Raw genomic sequence first — 12,011 nt, forward strand, 5'->3', positions numbered from 1 at the left:
AATACAATTATATTGGGATTCCCCTCCAGAAGGGTACAAATTCAATTAAAAAAAATCTAGAATTACCCATATAAACATACTCTTTCTAGGATATGAACTTTCAAGTGAAGGCAAAAGCCTGGAAACTTTCTAGAGAAATATGCAGTGCTCCAACCTCCAAAAACGCTGAAAAACCTACAGTCGATTCTAGGATTCTTAAATTTCGGAAGAACATACATTCTAAATTATGCAGAAAGGGTTAAACCGCTCTACAAACTAATCAAACCTGATTTTAAAACAGTTAATTGGACACAAAAATACACAGAAAGTTTGCGTTCATTGCAAACAGACATGTTAGCAACAAAACATTTGCAAACACCCGTAAACGTATGCAACTTAGTGATCTGAATCATTCCAGGACAATGCGGATTCACATACTTAACTTTTAACGAAGGTGAAAAAGTACCAATAGCTTACAAATCACATTTGTACACAAAATGAAATTCATTTCAACAGAAAAAATTCTGACAGCGGTTCGCGTTGCAGTACCAAAAGAGAGAACCCTTGCACAGGGTACACGCATTATGGTCGTTACACCTGTACCTGCCTTAGAGGCAGTGACAAAAGCGAGCATTCCAAATGCTAAAGCTTTACATCCAAGATGGATACAATGGGTTAATTTTCTTGCTGCAACAGACATTGAATACGTTTTTGACTCTTATTTGAAAACACAAGCATTTCTACAATACGAACAAGAATGTCCTCTGCCTACTGAAATTCATCCTCTAGAGCAGTATGAAAGTATAATTTATACTGACGGATCAGCTCAACCCGGTACGGAGGGTAAACAAGCCTATAGTGTGGCGTGCGTGATCGTTAAAGATCGTTAGCGCAATGGCAATTCAGACCAATGGTCACTAAAACACAATCTCTAGGAGATTATACAGCTCAGCGAGCTGAACTACAAGCATTCAAGATGGCGCTTGAGAATACAGATCGCGAATTCCCCACACTTATAGTGTGCGATTCGTATTATTGTGTTCAATCTTACAATGAATACTTGCAAAACTGGATTCAAAACGTTTACAAAGATGCAAAAGGTGGCACAATGAAGCATAAGTTGCTTTGGGAACAAGTAGTTCAGTTATGACAAGGACTACAAAACACTAACGTGATACATAGGCTGAGTCATCAACATGAGGGCGTTCACGTTGAAGGGAATTCATTGGCTGATGAAGCCGCGAAGGCAGCTGTGCAAATGGCTTCCATAGCTGCAAACACTCGTTCAAAAATTAAAATAGTAATCATGCTAACTGTCAATGCCACAAGCAAAGGCAGCAGTGCAGCATTACCTAATAAATTTCCACTCAAATACTCATACATAATTGTTGCAAACTCCGTTCCTTTTGCTCGAATCCCTGGAGTGGGGGATAGGGTAATTCCAAACAGGAAACGTAGAGTAGCTTTGATACACAAAGCACATTTGGGAGAGGGTCTGATACATCAGGGGATCTCTAAGACTATACTGGAATTAAAAGAGATGTACTGGTGGCCAGAAATGAATGCACAAATTCACACATTTGTAAATAACTGCAATGATTGCAATAGAGATCGCAGCACAGAACACCACCAGATTCCTGACTACCGCATAGCCAGCCCAGTACAGGTACCATTGTTAGACAGCATTAGACTTTCTACACACAGACGTCCCTGTGGACAAATGCGGTCCCACAAATATTAAGACAAGATTCATTTGGATGTGGCCTCAGCGCTCGGCTGCTGCTTGAACTGTTTTAAAAGATTTGCGAGTCTTTATCGGCACACACGCAGTCGGCACGCTACATTCTGACCAGGGTCCTGCGTTTAGCTCTCGAGCTTACAAGGATGCCATGGCCAAATTGGGCGTTGCATTGCGGTACTCTAGTCCATTCCATCCTGAGGGAAATTCGGTAGTGGAGAGAAAAAACCGGGGCAAAAAGCAATCTATAACAGCTAGGGTACTAGGCTCGGGTAACGGGTGGGTCAAACATCTAATAAGTGTCCAACGTAGTCTTAACAATCTGCCAAAAAGTTCTCTAGGGGCATCACTCCATATGAAGTCCTTTTTGGGACCAGAATGATAGTATCGGATCTCGATTGTCAGACTTCAGTGGTAGACCAAAAACCCTTTGATATCAAAGACCGTTTGGCTGTTTTACAGGACTTAAACGAAATAAGAACCAAACAAAGTAACGTGTTCCTGAAGCCAACTACCACTGAAGAGAAACCGACCGTCTCAGCAAGGCCTGTCTGGATTCTTAAGACTTGGGGATATAGTCAGAGAAAAGATCGCGGACAAGAAGGAATTTGGGCCTTCTTACAGACAACCAGTACCTATCCTAGCAATCCACAGACCAAGAACAGTATTACTGCCGCTCCTTGCTGGTAAAAAGGAGAACAGGTTCATGTCCATCGACCTGGTCAAACCACATCATGTGGCCAATCATAAGCAGTAGACCAATTGGACTCCGCCAATGTAGTAGACGCCCTAATCTGGCTACTATCCAAGAGGTTCAAACTGAGATACTCATTACCTTTGAAGAATTTGCAGTGCGAAATGAAGGTCTATGCAACAAATCTATGGAACTTGTACTTCTTGAGACCCAAATAACAGTTCATCAAGAAACACATGTCTACAACAAAGTAGCATCAGACTACAAGAATGTATCTATTGAGGCAAGATGGCGGCCGTGGCACAGGCTGTGTAAACAGCTTAGCCCCTTGCTTCAAACTCCCTTGGAGGGAAAACTGTTCTGATACTTTTTTTCGGCAGTTACAGCGGCTGGAGTTTATCTGGACTTACGGGGAATATGCTGCTGCCCCTGCCTGCTATCTGAAGCTGTGTGTTTGCTGGTTACGATTACTCTGGTGGTGGTGGCGATTCCCGCGGCAGTTTCATGCGGCTCTATTCACATCAGCTGAGCTGCGGATGACCTGACGGGACGGGACGTGAAGCCGGAGATAGCTGGAATAGCTGGAATAACAGCCCGTAACGATATTGGATGCAAGGTGATTCCGCCGTATTCATACCCGATCTAAGGGGATTGACAGACTGAGAGGAGTAATTCTCGATCAACCGGGGGACTGGACGCCGCTTTTCAGTGCATCTGCTCCGAATGCTGATTGATTTGTTTCGTGCCCGGCGGCGCGCCCCGCTTTGGCGCTTTCCCCTGTTCCTGCTGTGGCCTCAAAGTAGTGTGGTTCGGGGTCGCGTGGGGTCCTGCAAAAAGAAAATGCCACCTAAGAATCAAACCCAGACTATTACTCGTAGTAATAAAGCAAAGGGAGCTCCATCTGAAAACACCGAAAATGCCGAAAATGCCGACAGTATCGGGAACATCGAAGGAAGTGCTGAAGGTGAAGGTGAGAAATCCCTTGATAATGCTGTTAATAATGCTGTTAACGATGGTAATGGTGTTCGGAAAGGGAACACACCTTCTATAAAGCATACTGCACTGATACCGGCATGTACCTCGAAGCAAGGCCCAATTACTCTTACGCTTCCTGTGCTGTTCGAGAAACACTCAGCGAGAAAAAGAAACAAAGCTGTACAATCCAGAGGGGTTTCAAGAACTGACGCCGGATTACCAACATTGTCATCACTGGTTTCGGAGTGCAGGGGAAGGGGCTCTATGGTAGATGGAGTCCCTGAAGGACTACAAGGGAATACACTGAGAGGTGCCGACCCGGATGGGGTGGCTCAAGAATTAAGTGCATCAACAGCATCTGGCACCACTGGTATTACTCCTGAACTCGAACTATTAGGCTCCCAGGAAGCGATGGAGAATTTTTATTCTTTATCTGACTCCTCCTCTGATGAAAGTACAAATATTAGCAAAGATTGGGCAGAGTATGGTTATGAAAGCAGCTCTATCGAAGTCGAAGGGGGGCCCAATTCTAATCTAAACTCACCGAATGTAAGTGTTTCTACGGTTAGGAGGCGTAGAAAGAAGTGCTCTCAGCGCGCTGTCTCTAAGGACTTTGAATCCTATATTGAGGATTTACCGAAAGAGGGATCACCTACGGCAAAATCTCAGGAAGGAGACAGGATGCTTAATAGCTTAGAGGCCACAGCTCAGGGGGATAACATTTTAAACACTAATGAGATCACTTTAACAACTATATATAATACTATGATGAGCCACCGCACTGAAATCAAAGCAGAGAATCAGCGCACTCAGGCAACCTGCTCCAAAGTTAAGAATGCAGTCCAACGAGCCATAAAACTTTGTGCTGAAACTGCCGACAGAGTCGCAGAAACTGAGGCGAGAATCTCTGCTCTGGAAGACGAGACCATTGCACAGAAGCAAGAACTTGAGAACATTAAAGCCCATAAGGATGACCTAACGTACAAACTGTCGGGTCTGGAGAACCAGGCTTGTAGAAACAATCTACGTTTTCTTGGTATACCCGAGAAAAAAGAAGGGGGGATGCAAGAAGGTTTATTATTGAGCTACTAAATGAAGCCTTTCCTGACCTGACGTCTTGGGACTGGTCTAAAGAAGTGCAAAGAGCACACAGATTTCTGTTTATGATAAGAAAACAACGTCAGGGGCCGGAAGAGTATCCTAGGGTAATACTGGTCTGCTTTAATAATTTTCTTGCTAGGGAAGACATTTATACGTTAGCTAGACCTGACAAAAAAGCAGAAGCTAAGAATTGTGAGTTTTTTGTAGGACCAGATTTTTGCCAGGCTACAGTGTCCTAGCGCTGGCATCTGCGCCAGCTTATTCCAGATTTTCAGAAGAAGGGGGCCACAGTATTCTTGCAAAACCCAGCAAAACTGAAAATAGTGATTAAAGGGCAGACCAAATATTTCTTATCAGAAATCAAAGCGAAGGAGTACTTAGATTCTCTATGAATCAGCTGTAAAGAATATGAATAAGAACGTAAAAAGTATTGAGCTGATTTTAGTTTAGATGTTATTTTCCCTGTTTCATGATATGGCATGAATCGGCTGTAAAGAATAAGAATAAGAGCGTAAAAAGCATTGAGCTGATTTTAGTTCGGATGTTATTTTCTCCTTTTCATGATATGGCTTTCCTCCTAGGGCTTTTGAGGGTGGGGGGACACGGCACTCCATATTTATCAGGAACTGGATGTTCCTGAGCCTCATATGCTGGGGAGGATGGGGGGGGGGGGTTCGTGTTTAGGGGCCAGGGTGGTGGTGGGGGTGTAAGGAAGTGGTAGTTGTTAGGGTACACACAATAAGACTGGTCAATCTACTTCTTTTTTCTGTTTTTTTTGGTTTCTTTGCTCGACTACAAGAAAAACAGAAGGGACAACTTCATAAGCTTAGATTTGATTGTATGCTATAAAGGATAGAAAGATTAAACTATGCACATTGAATGTCAATGGTCTTAATTATGTAAAAAAGCAAGGGGTTTTACGTAGACATATTTAGTTATTACGTGTTGACATCTTGTGTATACAAGAAACCCACATTTCATGGGATAAACGAAATATATTGAGGAACCTGGGTCTCGAACTTTTAGTAACTTCTAAGCAAACTGGGGTCAAAAGAGGAGTTGCAATCTTTATGAAACAAGGGGTCGGGATATGTCTTAGAACGCTAGCGGATAAATGGAGAAGATGGGGGCTGGCAGAAATAGCTGTTGAAGGTAATAAATTTACTGTTTTCTGTCTATATGGTCCTAATCTGGATGACAACGAGGTTTTCAATACGGTTAATTCAGAATTGGCGGTCTGGTGTCAGCCTATAATTTTGTGTGGGGATCTAAACATTCATGTTGAATCTAATTCTAATATCCGGATCACTAGGGATTTTAAAGGCCGTAAGAGCAGGACCTATAGAGCCTTAAGAGAATTGGTACTAGTGAATGGGCTGTTCGATGTTTGGAACAAATTACAACCTACTGATCCTGGTTACACTTTTTTTTCGATCCCTTATAATAAGTTTGTCTGCTTAGATTATTTCTTTATTTCTTCATTGTTCTTGGAAAATGTGAATATCGAGATACTACCTCAGCTGGTTTCAGATCACAATCCTGTCATACTGGAATTATTGTTACCCTCTAAAAGTGGCAATTCTAATAGCCAATGGTCGTTCCAAAGGAGTCTTTTGTTTGATGAAAACTATCTTCGACATATGGCTGAAAGTATTATAGATTTCTTTGAGCCCAATAATGAGACAGCTCCAATCCAAGTCGTTTGGGATACTTTCAAATCTATTGTCAGGGGGGAAACCATTAATTATTCCAATTTTCAGCGCAGGAAGAAACAAGCGGACTTTAAGAATAAACTCGATAAAATAAGGAAGGCAGAATTAAAACTCGCTTTTAATATTAAAAATTGTCAAGGCATTGAGGAGGCTCAAAGACTCTTAACTATTGAACGAGCTGCTTCATATTCCCATCTAGCTGATCAGGTCGCGGCTAAATATAAACAATACAAGGCGGAATGCTATGAATTAAACGAACAAACAGGGAGAATCTTAGCTCAAAGGTTAAGGCAGAAGGCCACTTCGAATGATATAACGAAAATTACTGATCTGGAGGGAGCAATTCAAGACTCTAAAGCAGGGATTTTGAAGGCATTCAGTGGCTTCTATAAGCTTTTATATAATAAATCTAGTAATGAAATTCATGAAGCTAAGGACCCAATGGATTATCTGAGGAACACCGGTAACATACCACTGATTGAAGCAGATGCTGCTCTTATAGCAGCTCCTATAACATGGGAAGAGATCGAATCAGCAATTCTTGGTCTAGCCCCTGGGAAAGCGATGGGGCCAGATCAAATCCCCTTCGAATTTTATCGTAATTTTAGAAATATGCTTAAACCTGAACTACTTAAGATCTTCCATCAAGCTTTTTTAGGACACCCACCTGCTTCATGGTCTCTGGCCACTATCGTAGTATTTAAAAAGAAGGGAAAAGATGCCAACGAATTAGGGTCTTATCGGCCAATATCTCTCATCACAGCAGATAGTAAAATCTTTTCCAAAATTCTAGCCAATAGATTAAATGATATAATGCCTGTCTTGGTCTCAAAGATTCAGCACAGCTTTATTAAGAAAAGGGATACTACTGATCATATCAGATGTATCATTACCCTGTTGGATTGGGCGCAGGCCACGGGATCCCCGGTCACTGTTGTCCTGTTGGACACCGAAAAAGCCTTCAACAGGGTCGACTGGGGGTTCTTGTGGTCTGTTTTGGCATGGAAGGGGTTCCCTGCAGAATACGTTACGGCCATCCAGGCACTATATACCAATCCTAAGGCTGTAATTCGCGTAGGAACTGAGACATCTAGTCCTTTCCCGATCACGAGGGGGACAAGGCAGGGCTGTCCCTGCTCTCCCCTTCTGTTCGCGCTATATATTGAACCATACCTGAACAGACTTATAAAGGAATCTGGAATTCCCCCGGTCATCTTGCATCAAGTAGAACATAAAATCCTCGCATATGCTGACGATGTCGCAATCGTCACATCTGATGTAGCTTTATCCTTACCTAAAATTGTAGAACTTGCTCACGAATTCGGCGAGCTATCAGGATATAAGCTGAATGTCTTGAAGACCCAGGTAATCCACTCGTCTGAAGGAAGACCAGAAGGTGGTGTATTTGCATACTGCTTCAGATCTTGGTGTTACAATCACTGCCAAAGTGGAGGACATTGTTGAGCTTAACTCGGATCCTCTACTACTCTCCACCAATAAGACACTTGAGAGACTGAATAATTTGCATCTATCTGTGTGTGGTCGCACCAATGTAGTCAAAATTATTATATTTCCTAAATTTCTTTATTTATTTCGTACCATTCCTCTTTTGTTCTCCTCGTTTTTTTTTTAGTAAATTAGACAAAATTATTTCAAGGTTTCTATGGGGCTATCGGAGAACCAGAAGATCTCTTAAGTGGTGTATTTTACCGAGATTAAGGGGAGGCTTGGGGATTCTGAGTTTCCGATTATACTATTGGGCATTCACACTGAGATTAATAGGTATTTTATTGTTTCAAGATCTGAGTTTAGACGAGGCCATGCAGCCATCAATCTACGAAATGTTGCTCGGAGTAGAAGCCCGACAATGTTTTTTCAGGATTTTAGAACTAAGTTATTACAAAACAACAAAGTTTAAAATTATGATTTCAGCGCTACAGATATGGAAACAAACTAATAAGAGATTTCATTTCTTGTCTAATCTAAATTATTATACGCCCCTTTTGAAGAATCCTTCATTGCCAGGGATCTTCAGCGATTCCGTTATGCATAGATGGAATGATCTCAAGATCCACTCTCTAGGGTCGATGTATCAAGATGAGCGATTTGCATCATTTGTCAAGCTGCAGAATAAATATGGTCTTAATAGAGGGGATTTTTTTTAATTCCTGCAGATTCGCAGCTTCCTAGAGTCAAAGAATTTATTAAACACCGAATCTATGAATAAAATAGATGTAATTGAAAGCTGCAGGAGACAAGACCGAATTGGCGTAATATATCAAATGATGCTAAATAGAATGCAAGACGACCTAGATGTTTATGCAGACAAATGGCAAAGAAGTTTGGGAATAGAGAATGTCGATATATCTAGGTCTCTAGAGGTGGGCAGCAAGGTTATATTTAACGGATCATTTAAAAGCCAGCATTTTATGTCCATCTTTGATTTGTATTAATCACCGTTCAAACTAGCGAAATGGAAAGCACAGAAGGGTATCAACTGCAGTCGTTGTGGACTTTTTGCTGTTGACTCAACTCATATGTTTTTTTGTTGTCCGAAATTAACTCAATTTGTAACAAAAATGCAACATTTTATAAACATTATTTTGGAATCAACTGTTGTTTTATCACCTGAATTCGTAATACTCGGAATTCAAATTGATCAAACTTGGAACAATACGTGTGAAGAAGAAGGTTTTTTATTTATAGCTATGTCTGCATATCGATTTTGTATAACTTCGCGGTGGCTAGATGCTGATCCACCGATGTTTCACCACTGGCAATCTAAATTGTTAAGTATTTATCGGTTTGAAAATGCTGTGTACAAACTCAAGGGCTGGAGAAGAAAGATCATTGGCCAAAAACTATGGTCACCGATAACAAACTGGATCTAATCAGGTTGTCTTTGTATTAATTATTGTTAATTTTTATTTCATCTGATGAATTATTGTATTGTAATATTTATATTTATTGTCTGTATCCCTTCTGCAACTTTCCACTGCCATTAAATCAATAAAAAAAAAAAAGACTACACAAATGTATTGAGTGGTTCCAACGATTTCAACTAATCCTGATGCAATCCCAACAATTGACAGAACTGCCTCTGACTATTTCATTAACTTTGATACATTTTCAAAGGTTCCCAGCTAACCTGAAACAATGCCACTAAAAAGAACTTTGAAAGTACAAGCAACAGACCTTTTTCATCACTTGGAAAAGACTTATATGGTTTCACCATGGATTGAACTTTGGATTTTGTTGGGTGTGTTTTTTCTTCTACTTTGGTTGACTCTGGTAATAACTTTGGGAATGCTTATAAATGGAAGATATGTTAAAAAGGACACAGCAAGTAAGAACATCAACTTACTATTCATGCCACACAAATCATCTCATTGTGAACAAAGAAACTTGTCACCTGTGAACATCACAGCCGTTCCTATACCTGGTGCTATAGCTTGGGACAGAACTGACTATGACATGTTTAGCCCTTCAGAGCTGTTGAAGATTCCACAGCAGTTCAAGATTTCCTTGAATGACTTTGTTTCATCTAGTACCTTTTCTGATGATTGGGAACTTTGAGACTGTTAATAATATGATGTCAGACATAAAAATGTCTGCTGTATTTAAAATTATCTAAACAACTCGTAAGAGAGGGTCCGAGGGAGGTGTTTAACGACCAAACAGGCTAATACCCCCTGTGTAACTACCTGAATAACAACAAAGCCTGTAAGTCAAATGGTGCTGAGGTATAACAGTTGACACTGGTGTGTTTGCACATAAGTGAATCCAACAAAAGACTATCAACTGTAGCTGATTGAGTCCTATCAGCCCACCAGATGGCGGAGCCTCATCATGTAGGACTCCAGTACCAAGGTAAGTGTGCGGTCGCACGGTTGTGATTTAGCGACGCATCACTAAACCATGGTATGGTCACTACAGTTGTTAGACCAGAAGGTGAGGCTGATATGTGCAGTGCAAGAAATTAAAATAAAGTGAAGTGTGTTAAAATGGCTATCAAGGCAAACAAAGACCTTTATTAGCGTTTGCCTGGACGTCAGATTAAAAATAGTGAAATGACAGTGTGAAAGAATCACTGTTTAACTTGCTTGGTATAAAGGGCCAACATGTTTCTGCCTTAATGTGAAGAGTCACTGGCATTCGTCAGGGCCAAGTTAGTATCTGCTACTGCAAGGGCACTATAATATGTGCTAAACTTAAGAAAATAAACAACGAAGTGAACATTACAGAACCATCCTACCACATCTTCTCAGTATTGTTCTGGTGATGCAATAGGTCTTTCCTGTATAAGAACAAGAAAAGGAAAAAGAACAATGTAGACATTGCATATATATACTGCTCAAACAATCTGTGAATCCACCGTTGCTCCTTAACAAAGAGGAAATGGGAGACATTGGTGATATGTGGTGGGATGTATGGCTGTTCCAGCACTAACCAGAACAAATCCTCAGGTTTGTGTTTCGCTTCCAGGAAGTGATTGGTGAGGCCTGTAGATTGGACCACTTGCCATTGGGTGCTCTCTGTTGTCACAAGGTGAGGTCCACTTCCCACACACAGTTGGGTAAGTGTCAAACTTTTGTACATTAATTCAACCTCTGGGTGACGTAATACAATGCACCTTGTATGTGACTATTACTAATGAGTGATGGTCCAGTCTGAGGGTATTTTGAGTTTTCACTGGTTTTGCACAGTTACATCATCCACTACAGAATGGTTGGTGTAGATTTAATTTTGAGCAGTATATATATGCAATGTCTACATTGTTCTTTTTCCTTTTCTTGTTCTTATACAGGAAAGACCTATTGCATCACCAGAACAATACTGAGAAGATGTGGTAGGATGGTTCTGTAATGTTCACTTCGTTGTTTATTTTCCTAAGTTTAGCACATATTATAGTGCCCTTGCAGTAGCAGATACTAACTTGGCCCTGACGAATGCCAGTGACTCTTCACATTAAGGCAGAAACATGTTGGCCCTTTATACCAAGCAAGTTAAACAGTGATTCTTTCACACTGTCATTTCACTATTTTTAATCTGACGTCCAGGCAAACGCTAATAAAGGTCTTTGTTTGCCTTGATAGCCATTTTAACATCCTTCACTTTATTTTAATTTCTTGCACTGCACATATCAGCCTCACCTTCTGGTCTAACAACTGTAGTGACCATACCATGGTTTAGTGATGCGTCGCTAAATCACAACCGGGTGACCGCACACTTACCTTGGTACTGGAGTCCTACATGATGAGGCTCCGCCATCTGGTGGGCTGATAGGACTCAATCAGCTACAGTTGATAGTCTTTTGTTGGATTCACTTATGTGCAAACACACCAGTGTCAACTGTTATACCTCAGCACCATTTGACTTACAGGCTTTGTTGTTATTCACACTGCTGTATTTAAAAATCATAAATACTTAGTAGGTTCATCAGATTATGAACAAATGTATTGTTATAATCACTATGGTCATCATGTATAATTTCTTGCACAAATCTGCAAACCCTAAAAATGTATTAATGTATAACCAATGGGAACAATGACCTACGCCACCAAAGGGTAGCTTACAAACTTAGGGGCCGATTAGGATGGCAGTGAATCCGCATCCTCCGGGCTGGCGGAAGCCACCGCCGGCCTGGAGGACGCAGATTCACCGCCTTGGTTTGTGAAAACACCACCCGCCACATTATGATGGCGGTGGGATCAGCGGCGGACGGCAAGTCCGTCCGCCGCTGATCCGCGGTGGTTGTACGCAGATATGGTGGCGGTGCCTGCAAGACACCGCCAGCTATATCACGATGCAG

The sequence above is a fragment of the Lissotriton vulgaris genome, chromosome 2_1, assembly GCF_964263255.1.
Source record: "Lissotriton vulgaris chromosome 2_1, aLisVul1.2, whole genome shotgun sequence".
NCBI lineage: Eukaryota > Metazoa > Chordata > Amphibia > Caudata > Salamandridae > Lissotriton > Lissotriton vulgaris.